At 39.4% G+C, this 10752-nt stretch overlaps 1 pseudogene; it reads right to left on the bottom strand.

Annotated features, from left to right (window-relative positions):
- Positions 1 to 7671: 7671 nt before the first annotated feature.
- LOC132368784 (protein FAM136A-like) lies at positions 7672 to 9696 on the bottom strand (annotated as a pseudogene).
- Positions 9697 to 10752: the final 1056 nt, after the last annotated feature.

Below are 10752 nucleotides of genomic sequence, written 5' to 3' on the forward strand. Positions count from 1 at the left end.
AAGACAGAGAAAGCGGGAACATAGAAAACCACATAGATGGCCTGCCTCTAGCTTCTTCTTTAGGTTTTTCCATCACACTGTACTGCATCTGGTCACTATTATAATGATGAGTGACTAAAGGTATCATTTAAATTTAGACTCATGTTAGTGCAATGGCCTGGATGACTTCAGCAATTTCAGGTGGCCCTAAAATGATCTGACTTTGGAACAACAAAATCCTATCTCAGCTAAACCCTGGTTTAAAGCAGTATGAAAACCAGAATCCTCTAACATACTTAACTTGAAAGGAGAAGAATATTTGTTTTCAATGGAAAAGTCCAGTTGTTTGTCAATCATAAGATCCTTCTCTCAGCCCTCCTCTCTAAACAAACTCACCTATTCTCATTGGCACGTGAACATGTTGCCTAAATGAGCCAATTGAGATTAAAAAAAAAAAAATGGTACCTTCTTATCAATTTCATCCTTGGGGAGCAGGAGGAAAATGTCACAAAAAACCACAAAAGAGCCTGTATGAATCTGAAATAAAGCTCTTATTTAAAGTGAGAATATAGAGATGTTATGGAAACTCCCTGGGAGCAAGTACATGCCTGTACACCCGGCTAACGACATTCTTACACAAATCGGAATTGACAGGGAATATGTCTTCTGTGCTGAGGCCAGAGCTGGGAACGGTTAGTGCTGAGTGAGTGGCATCTGTTGTCTACCACCAGGAGTAGAAATCTGAACACTTCTGCCAGTACAAGTGGGTTCTGTTTTGATGACCTGTTAGTGAAACAAAAATACTGATGTTTAAAGGTAGTGGGTTTTTATTTTTCTGTTACATGTTTTCCCTTGGCAAAAATCCAAACAAGGCGAGAGACTTCAAAAAACATTTCTAAATGATAACAGAGAATGTAACTCTGTATTTTTTGTCATCCACACTACCTTTACCACCTGTATATTACTGCTCATAGCCATTGTATTAATGCATTTCTCTGTGAGGGCTCTTTATTCCAAGTGGTTGTCTTTCCTTGATGAGTGGTTAAAGCATGAAATAGGAATTTTCTTGGCATGTTACATAACGAGACAGATTCTTCAGGTTCTGCTGTGACCACTTATCAATGTTTAGAGAAATTAGTAGGTACCATTCAATACCAGGAAGAAAATTTTACTATTAGGTGAAAAATCATTCATAGAATTCAAAGGTTGATAGAAAAGGATTTGTATAGCAGTAACCAGGACTAAAAGTTAAGTACTGAATTTCTGTTTCTCAGTAAAGTTGATGAAGAATATGTAACTTGCATAAAATGTTATCAACATTTACCATCCACCATTGGTAATTTCATCCACCATGACATCAGTGACCACACTGTGGAAATGGTTGAAGACCATCTACATGAGCACAAAGGCTATTTATTCAGAGCTTGCTATATAGCAGGGGAGCCACCATCACCTGCCTTTGGCAGAAACCCAAAGGCAGATAGGAGGGTGGGAAAGTTCTATATTGAAAAATTTTTTCAGATATGCTTGGATTGGAAACTGTTGACATGGGGAAGATGGAGACATGCTAACTAGAAGCGGTATATCTTACACCTTTAGCTTGGGAAGTGTATTTGGCTTTCTTTGGTTGGTCCTGAGTTGGAAATCGAGGCAAAATGAGGAAGCTGGCAGCCATTGACTGAGTCCTGGCAGTTCTGGGCTGATTGCTGCAGAGGTTGTGGGCGAGAGTTCTGTTGTCATATATGGTATGGCCATTGTCTGTTTGTCCATTCAATCTCTTAACATGAAAACCAGAATACGAAAAAAAAAAAAAAAAGCCAGAAGATTCAAATCTGCTGAAAAGGCATCAGCATGCACTTGAAAAGTTAGTTGTTATTTAAGAATGTCATGCCTGAAGACAATGATTTAACACACGCAGCAGCAAAAGGTGCATTTTCACATCACAATGTGAAGCATAATTTTCATTCAGGTCACGTGTATTTACTTCTAAATTACTTTTGCTCATATTGAGTCCAACTTTCTTACGTGTACACTAACATGTAGCAATAGCTGTTAGCGTGTTGGCTCCATTAGCAAAAGAATTTTGTATATAATTAAAATGTCAATTTTTAAAAATTGAAGTATAGTTGATTTACAATGTTTCAGGTATACGGCAAAGTGAATCAGTTATACATCTATCTGCGCATCTATCCTTTTTCAGATTCTTTTCCATTATAGGTTATTACAAGATATTGACTATAGTTCCCTGTGCTATACAGTAGGTCCTTGTTGTTTATTTTGTATATAGTAGTTTGTATATGTTAATCTCAAACTCCTAATTTATCTCTCCCCCGCCCCCACCCCTTTCCTCTTTGGTAACCATAAGTTTGTTTTCTATGTCTGTGAGTCTATTTCTGTTTTGTAAATAAGTTCATTTGTATCATATTTTAGATTCCACATATAAGTGATATCATATGGTATTTGTCTTTCTACTTACTTGATTTAGTATGATAATCTCTAGGTCCATCCATGTTGACGCAAATGGCATTATTTCATTCTTTTTTATGGATGAGTAATATTCCATTGTGTGTGTGTGTGTGTGTGTGTGTGTATGTGTGTGTATCACATCTTCTTTATCCATTCATTTGTTGATGGACACTTAGGTTATTCCATGCCTTGGCTATTGTAAATAGTGCAAAATAATGACAACTTCATACCAGTGTCATAAGACGCTTCACATAGAAAATCAATTGAAATAATTTCAAAAGTAGTTCAATTTTTCATCCAACTCGTGTAATTGAAGAAAAGCATTTAGGAGTTAATTATGTCAAAAGTGAAATATCTGACCCCATTTTGGTGAATGATACTATAAATTCAGTTTAAAAATTCAACTTTCCTATGAAAATGAAAATATTGGTGGGTACAGTATTGTGATAAAAACAAAGTTCTCAATAAATTACAAAACCTCCAGAGTAGAAATATACAAAGAATTGGCTATAGTACAAAACTAGTTCATAATTGTGTTCAAACAAGCTGAGAAATCTTACTAATAAAACAGTTATCAAATTTAACAAATGTTATATGGAATCTAAAAAAAAAAAAAATGGTTCTGAAGAACCTAGGGTCAGGACAGGAATAAAGATGCAGACGTAGAGAATGGACTTGAGGACACGGGGAGGGGGAAGGGGAAGCGGGGACGAAGTGAGAGAGTGGCATGGACATATATACACTACCAAATGTAAAATAGATACCTAGTGGGAAGCAGCCGTATAGCACAGGGGGAGATCAGCTCGGTGCTTCATGACCACCTAGAGGGGTGGGATAGGGAAGGTGGGAGGGAGACGCAAGAGGGAGGAGATATGGGGATATATGTATACATATAGCTGATTCACTTTGTTATAAAGCAGAAACTAACACACCATTGTAAAGCAATTATACTCCAATAAAGATGTTAAAAAAAAATTAACAAATATTTATATATACCCAGTTAAAGTACCTGAATTACAAAATTGTAACACAACTGATGTTGAATAAAAAATTGTTTTCCAATGGTTATATTCTACTTTTACTATATATCATCATTTGAATTTTAATATTTTTGAGTAGTACTTTGAAGTACCACTTTGTAAATCATTCTAGGTATCTTGCAATGGTATCAAACATTTTTATAACAAGTTTTCTAAATTTTGGTTTCACTTTGCTCAAAATCAATTGGAAATTGTTAATCTAACTATTCAATGAGTAGAGTGCCAAAAACTTCAGCTTTTGAAGTTTTTAGTGAATTGCAATTATTGAAAAGAAAACTTCCAAACAGGAAGACACTGAATTTTATCCCTTCAAGCACAAGGAAGGAACTGAACAAATTGAATGCTGAGAGCTCAAACAATGTAGATGTAACTTTTAAATTCTCTAACTGAGCTTTGGAGCATCTGGACTTGTAAGAAGAGCCTTTACATTTTTTATCTGAATGGAATGAACAAGAACAGCCAATGGTTTTGCAGCATTTAAATCTGTCAAAATTTTCTAAAGAATTATAGAGACCATTTATTGGACACATTTTGTCTTATAAATCCTTTTTGTTGCTTAAGGCACTAGGATCGATAACAAAGGGACAGTACCTGTGAAAATATTTGTGCTGAAATTTTACACATTTCACAACAAAAACAGTGTTAGATTTTAGAATATCCTCCATTTAGAATTTGCCCCAAATTACCAAGTACCTTAGCACTTGCAGAGAAAGTAGTTTCTCAGTTGAAAATATTATGGTCTATGAGGAAGAAGCAATTGAAGATGTCAACAATCTAAATGTACTTATTGTAAACTGCAACTTCAAAGAATAGTGTAGGCAATTTTAAGAAAAATGAATGAAAAATATTAAGACCATACTAAAAAGTATACACATCAGAAAATGTCTCTCAGTGTGTCCAAATTTCCTTTTTATAAGGAAACCAGCCAGATTGGATTAGATTTCACTTTTAACTTACCTCTTAAATGGAATTTGCTTCAAATACAGTCACATTCCGATATTCTGGGGGTTAGGACTTTAACATTTGAATTTAAGGGGGACACAATTTAGCACCTAACAATACCCAAAGTAATTGAAATTAGGGTCTCAAAGATATTTGTACACCCATGTTCATAGCAATATTATTCACAATAGCCAAAAGGTGGAAGCAACGCAAGTGCCCATCAGCAGATTAATAGATAAACAAAATGGAGTATGTACGTACAATGGAATATTATTCAGCCTTAAAAAGGAAATAAATTCTGATACGTGGTACAGCATGGATGAACCTTGGGAACATTATGCTAAGTGAATTAAAACAGTCACAAAAAGACAAATACTGTCTGATTCTACTTACATAAGTCATCTATACAATTTATAGAAACAGAAAGTACAAGGTTGGTTTCCAGAGGCTGTGGGGAGGGAGGAATGGCGGGTTAGTGTTTTGTTTGTTTGTTTTGTTTTGTTTTTAACATCTTTATTGGAGTATAATTGCTTTACAATGGTGTGTTAGTTTCTGCTTTATAACAAAGTGAATCAGCTATACATATACATATACCCTCATATCTCCTCCCTCTTGCGTCTCCCTCCCACCCTCCCTATCCCACCCCTCTAGGTGGTCACAAAGCACCGAGCTGATCTCCCTGTGCTATGCAGCTGCTTCCCACTAGCTATCTATGGAGTTAGTGTTTAATGGGTACAGAATTTCAGTTTTGCAAGGTGAAAAGAGTTCTGGAGATTGGTTGCACAACAATGTGAATGTACTTAACACTACTGAACTGTATACCTAAAAATGGTTAAGATGGTAAATTTTATGTTGTGTATACTTTAAATTTAAAACTTAGATGTATACACATGTTGAACCATTGTTAATTTCCTTGTTCTGATAATGTACTATATTTATGTAAGATGTAACCGTTTAGGGACACTGAGTGAAAGGTACAGGGGACCTCTCTGTACTATCTTTGCAATTTCCTGTGAATCTATAATTACTTCAAAGCAAAAGGTTTCTTAAAATTATATTCTTGTGTTTAAGAAAAGGTAAGGAAGTTAGAGACTGTCAATTCACTCTCCTGGGCTAGGATAACAGAACTTCATGGAGACAGAGATTAAAACGTTTAACCACAGCCTACCCATGGGGGTAACTTTGATCAGAAAGAAGCTTACATGCTGGGACCCAGCAGGACCAAGTAACCCATATAATGACTATTACAAGTTATTAGCCATCAAGGAAAGCTGAATTAACAAGCTTTCTCTTTGGCATCGGTGCTTTGGTAATGATGGCTTCCTATTGAGCAAAGTTCCAAACAATATTCCCTTGCCTGTCAAATGCCTAATTTGCCCAACCGTAAACCATAAAACATAGCTCAGATTCTCTCCATGCATATCACCCAGTATCACGCTGTGAGGGCATAACTGGTAGTATTGCCTCAGGCCAAGGCCAAATTGCATCAGCAGGCTTTTCCCTCCAAATTCAGACATAAGATTTACACTTCCCTTGGGAAGAAGTTAGTCTCCTCACCCTCAAACTGGAATCTAAAAACGCCTAAAAGTTATGGCTGCAGTGTGTCTCAGCTACCAACTCTCTTTTTTTCCTTTAAAAAAAAAATTTTTTTTTTTAAATTCCCTACCCGTATCTTGCCCTTCCCCCGCTTCCCTCTACCCACTGGTAACCACTAGTTTGTTCTCTATATCTGTGAGTCTGCTTCTTTTTTGTTATATTCACTAGTTTTTTTGTATTTTTTAGATTATACATGTAAGTGATATCATACAGTATTTGTCTTTCTCTGTCTGACTTATTTCACTTAGCATAATGCCCTCCAATGTTCTCATTGACATTTTGTTAAATGTTTTTTTTTTTGTTTTTTTTTTGGAAGAAAAATTGTCTTATTTATTTTTAAAACCAAACCACTAGGAAAATATATCAGTCTTGAAGCAGCAAACAGACAGGCTATATTATCAAGTAATAAGTTGGTAAAAACACAAGGTCCTTAATAAAACAATAAGGCGCCAGAACTGGGGCAAGAACAACGCATGTCGCAAAAGTGGTATTTGGTAACGTAGGGCTGTCCCATGTTTTGCTCTAAAGGAGTCACAGCTTGCCCCTAAGTTGCTGACTTTTTCTCTTTTGACCTTTGTGTTGCCAAGGGATTGTTTCAACAGAGCCCTGTTATTACAGGGGGCAAAGTAAGCAATACTGGGTTTAGGCTTTCTTTCTACTTTGTTTTATGAAAACCAGATTTTTCCAAAGCCAGTAGTACTTCCTAACTCTTAATTAAGCAGCTAACAATTCCTCTTTTGCTGTTCATTCCTGACTATAGTAGCATATAGCACAATCGAAATCCCCTTTCCCTTCAAGGGAGAGTGTCACTGCAAGATTGTCTTGTCACTCGGCTGACTCTGCTGCAGACAGCCTCAGGGCTCATCGTGGCTGCCAGTTAGAGGGAAGGTTTGCGTCCCCTACCAGTATGATAGCGCTTCCTATATTTTTGCGGGGTCTCCAGGCTGAAAGATGTCATGTGTGAGAATTTTAAGAAATGTGCATCCACATTTTGACGGCAGAAATGAATATCCGCAAGGACCCTTTCAAAGTTTTTATCCAAACTACCTCTCCCAGCTCTACCTCTTAAAAGTAACTTCATGCCCTTGTATATAAAACAAAACCAAGCAAAACAAATCCCCAGAAGCCCCCTTTCCCCTTCTAAATTAGTGACCTCATGGATTTTGTTTTATTTCTAGTTTGCGGAAAATGTTGTAGTGATCCTTCTGGTAAACAGGAGATTGGCAACAAATAGAAACACCTCTCCTCACATTCTACCAGCTCATAAGCAGGTCAGGTGAACCTGCCAGCCTGCTGGTATCTGTGTACTAAGAGAATCTGGTACCTTGGAGGGCTCTGGTTTGGTACAAGGGAGACTCTCCCTGTTGCCAGGAAAAGCACTTGAAATTCAGGCTCATGAAATTCACATGAAATTCAGGCTCACAAAAACTCTCCTGTGCTATCTCTGACCCAAATTTTAGCACCAGGTTTTTTCACTTTCTAGGATTCAAACACAAAGGAACCAGTGTCCAGAGGCAAGTGACATAGGCCTTAAACTTGCTGCCATCCTTAATTTCCTCATTCATAAACTTTCCTTAGAAAACCCAAATCCCCATTCCTCTTTTTAAATACATTCCTGCCTTCAGCCCCGATGGCCAATAGCAGACATCTATTTCCCAATGGATGAGAGAGACTCCTTCATCTTCTTGGTCATGGCTGGGATGAGGTTCATGTGGCCATCCACACACTTGGTCATACAACTCTCCAGCTGCCGCTTCACCTGAAGCTCTTTACTCCCCGCATCTGCTGAATCTTTGGCTTTGTCGTTGCAATGCATAGTGCACCGGGCCAGGCTGTCCTGGAACTTCTCCAGCTCGCTGGTCACCAGGGCCTGGGCTGGAGCCAGAGGTGCATGGCAGAGCTCAGTGCACGGGTGCACTTGCTGCATGGAGGCCTGGCTGTCCTCACAACAGCCGGCGCTGCGCCGGAACATGAGGCCCTGCATCTTCCGATGTTCTCTCTCTCCAGCCTCTTCACCATAGAGTCCACCGCCTGCCGCACCCGGAGCTGCTGCAGCTCCGCCGTGGCGACCCCCACGCTGCTACCTGCCGCACCGGCGCCCACGTGGACTCCCCTTGTTAAATGTTTTGAGTTTGTTTTTGTAGGTTTTTTTTTTTGCCTTCTTTTGTTCTCTTTTTTTAAATAAACAAATTGTTTATTTAATAAATAAGTAAATAATACATAAGGTTTCAGGCTTCAAAGAGTTGATAAATGTTATGGACTGTCACAAGATGGGCAGTTTGAAAATGGTGGTATTTAGACCGGTAAGTCTACTGGTTTGTCCAGTGGAATATGTTTTTTCTGATCTGGTTAATCAGTATTGTGCCATCTTGTTTGGGAGGGTTTTATGTGATATTATTGCTACCCAGTGCATCGTGGTCCATTTCTGTTAAGACCCCCACCAACATGCCTGACACAAGTGAAGAAAGTTGCATGAATTAAATTCTATGACTTAATTCTGAGCCAAATTCTACGCCTTGAATCCTGAATCAAAGTCTAGAACTTTAAGAGACTTGGATTTATTAGAAGGGTGTGGTGAGAAAAGGACTTCCTGCCTTTTTTTTTAAACCTTTCTTCTTTTGTTCTCTTCTCTTGTGATTTGATGACTATCTTAATGTTAAGTTTGGATTAATTTTTCTTTTTTGTGTGTATATCTAGGACAGATTTTTGGTTTCTGGTTACCACCGTGAGGTTTTTATATAGCAATCTGTATATACATGATTGTTTTAAGTTGCTGATCTCTTAATTTCAAATGTATTTTTAAACTCTGCATTTGTACTCTCCTCCCCTCTTGACTACTGTTTTTTTATATTGTATTTTACATCTAATTGTTTTGTGTATCCCTTAACTGCTTATTGTGGATATAGGTGATTTTACTACTTTTAACTTTCCTACTAGCTTTGTGTGTGGATGGTTTCCTGTCTTTACTGGTGAGCTCACCTCTACTGGTGAGTTTTTCATTTTGTAATTTTCTTGTTTCTAGTTGTGGCCTTTTCTTTTTCACTTAGAGAAATTCCTTTAACATTTGTTGTAAAACTGGTTTGGTGGTGCTAAACTCTTTTAGCTTTTGCGTGTCTGTAAAGCTTTTGATTTCTCCATCAAATCTGAATGAGAACCCTGCTGGGTAGAGTATTCTTGTTGTAGGTTTTTCCCTTTCATCACTTTAACTATATCGTGCCACTCCCTTCTGGCCTGCAGATTTTCTGCTGAAAAATCAGCTCATAGCCTGTGGGTGTTCCCTTGTATGTTATTTGTTGCTTTTCCCTCACTGCTTTTAATATTCTCTCTTTATCTTTAATTTTTGTAATTTTAATTACAGTGTGTCTTGGTGTGTTCCGCACTGGGTACAGAGGTACAGTCCCATACTGTATGGGACTCTGCACTTCCTGGACTTCGGTGACTCTTTTCTTTCCCAGGTTAGGGACGTTTTCAGCTATTATGTTTTCAAATATGTTCTCAGAACATTTCTCTCTCTCTTCATCTTCTGGGACCCCAATAATGCAAATATTAGTGCACTTGATGTTGTCCCAGAGGTCTCTTAAACTGTCCTCATTTCTTTTCATTCTTTTTTCTGTTCAGCGGCAGTGGTTTCCACTACTCTGTCTTCCAGCTCACTGATCCGTTCCTCTATCATTTAGAGTACTGTTGATTCCTTCTAGTGTTTTTTTCATTTCAGTTATTGTATTCTTCGTCTCTGGTTGTGCTTTATATTTTCTAACTCTTTGTTAAAAGCTTGTAACTTCTTGCCCTGTGCATCCATTCTTCTCCCGAGTTCTTTCATCACCTTTACTCTGAACTCTTTCTCTGGTAGCTTGCCTATCGCCACTTCGCTTAGTTCTTTTTCTGGGGTTTTATGTTGTTCCTTCATCTTGAACATGTTCCTCTGTTGCCTCAGTTTTTCTAAATTGCTATTTGTATTTTTATGTATGTGGTAGGTTAGTTATGTTTCTTGACCTTGGAGAAGTGGCCCTCTGTAGGAGACGTCCTAGGCGTCCCAGCAGTGCTCTCCCCTCTCGTCACCCAGGCTCTAGGGATTCCCCCTAAGAGGGCTGCATGGGTCCTTCTCTTGTAGCGGGCTGACTATGTGGGTGGTCTGGTAGGTTTGGTTGGCCCCTAACCTTGTTGATTGTCAGGCCCTGCCTTGTGCAGATGCTGCTTGTTAGGGGGGCCTTGTCATGAGGCAGCTGGTTGTGGAATCCTAGGGGGCCCTGGGGCTAGTGCTGGCTCACTGGTGGGCAGAGTCAGGGTCCAGAACACTCCAGAGCTGTTGCCTCCCCCCCCATTGGCAGGTGAAGCCAGGTCCTGGGGTTAGTGCTGGACACTGGCACGCAGAACCGGGTCCTAGAGCCAGCTTCAGCACCCAAGGATCCCATAGCTGCTGTCATATTGCTGGTGGGGAGGTGTTGGTTCCTCCCACCAACACCTCGTTGGTCGGGTATGAGGTCCAGGGTGTCCTGAAGCTTGTAGTGGCCTGCTAGTGGTCAGGGCCAGGGCCCAGCTGGTCCCAAGTAGGGTCTGGCCTACTGTGGGCAGGCCGAGTCCACAGGCTGTGGGATTGTAGTCTTCTTGGGTCTGGTGTCTGCCCCCTGGTGGTTGAGGCTGGTCTAGAGGTTAGTGTAGGCTTCCTGGAGGGCAGGGCTGGTGCCTGTCCACTGGTGGGTGGAGCTGGGTCCTGGCCCTCTTGTGGGCA

Source organism: Balaenoptera ricei, chromosome 7 (genome assembly GCF_028023285.1).
Source record: "Balaenoptera ricei isolate mBalRic1 chromosome 7, mBalRic1.hap2, whole genome shotgun sequence".
Lineage (NCBI taxonomy): Eukaryota > Metazoa > Chordata > Mammalia > Artiodactyla > Balaenopteridae > Balaenoptera > Balaenoptera ricei.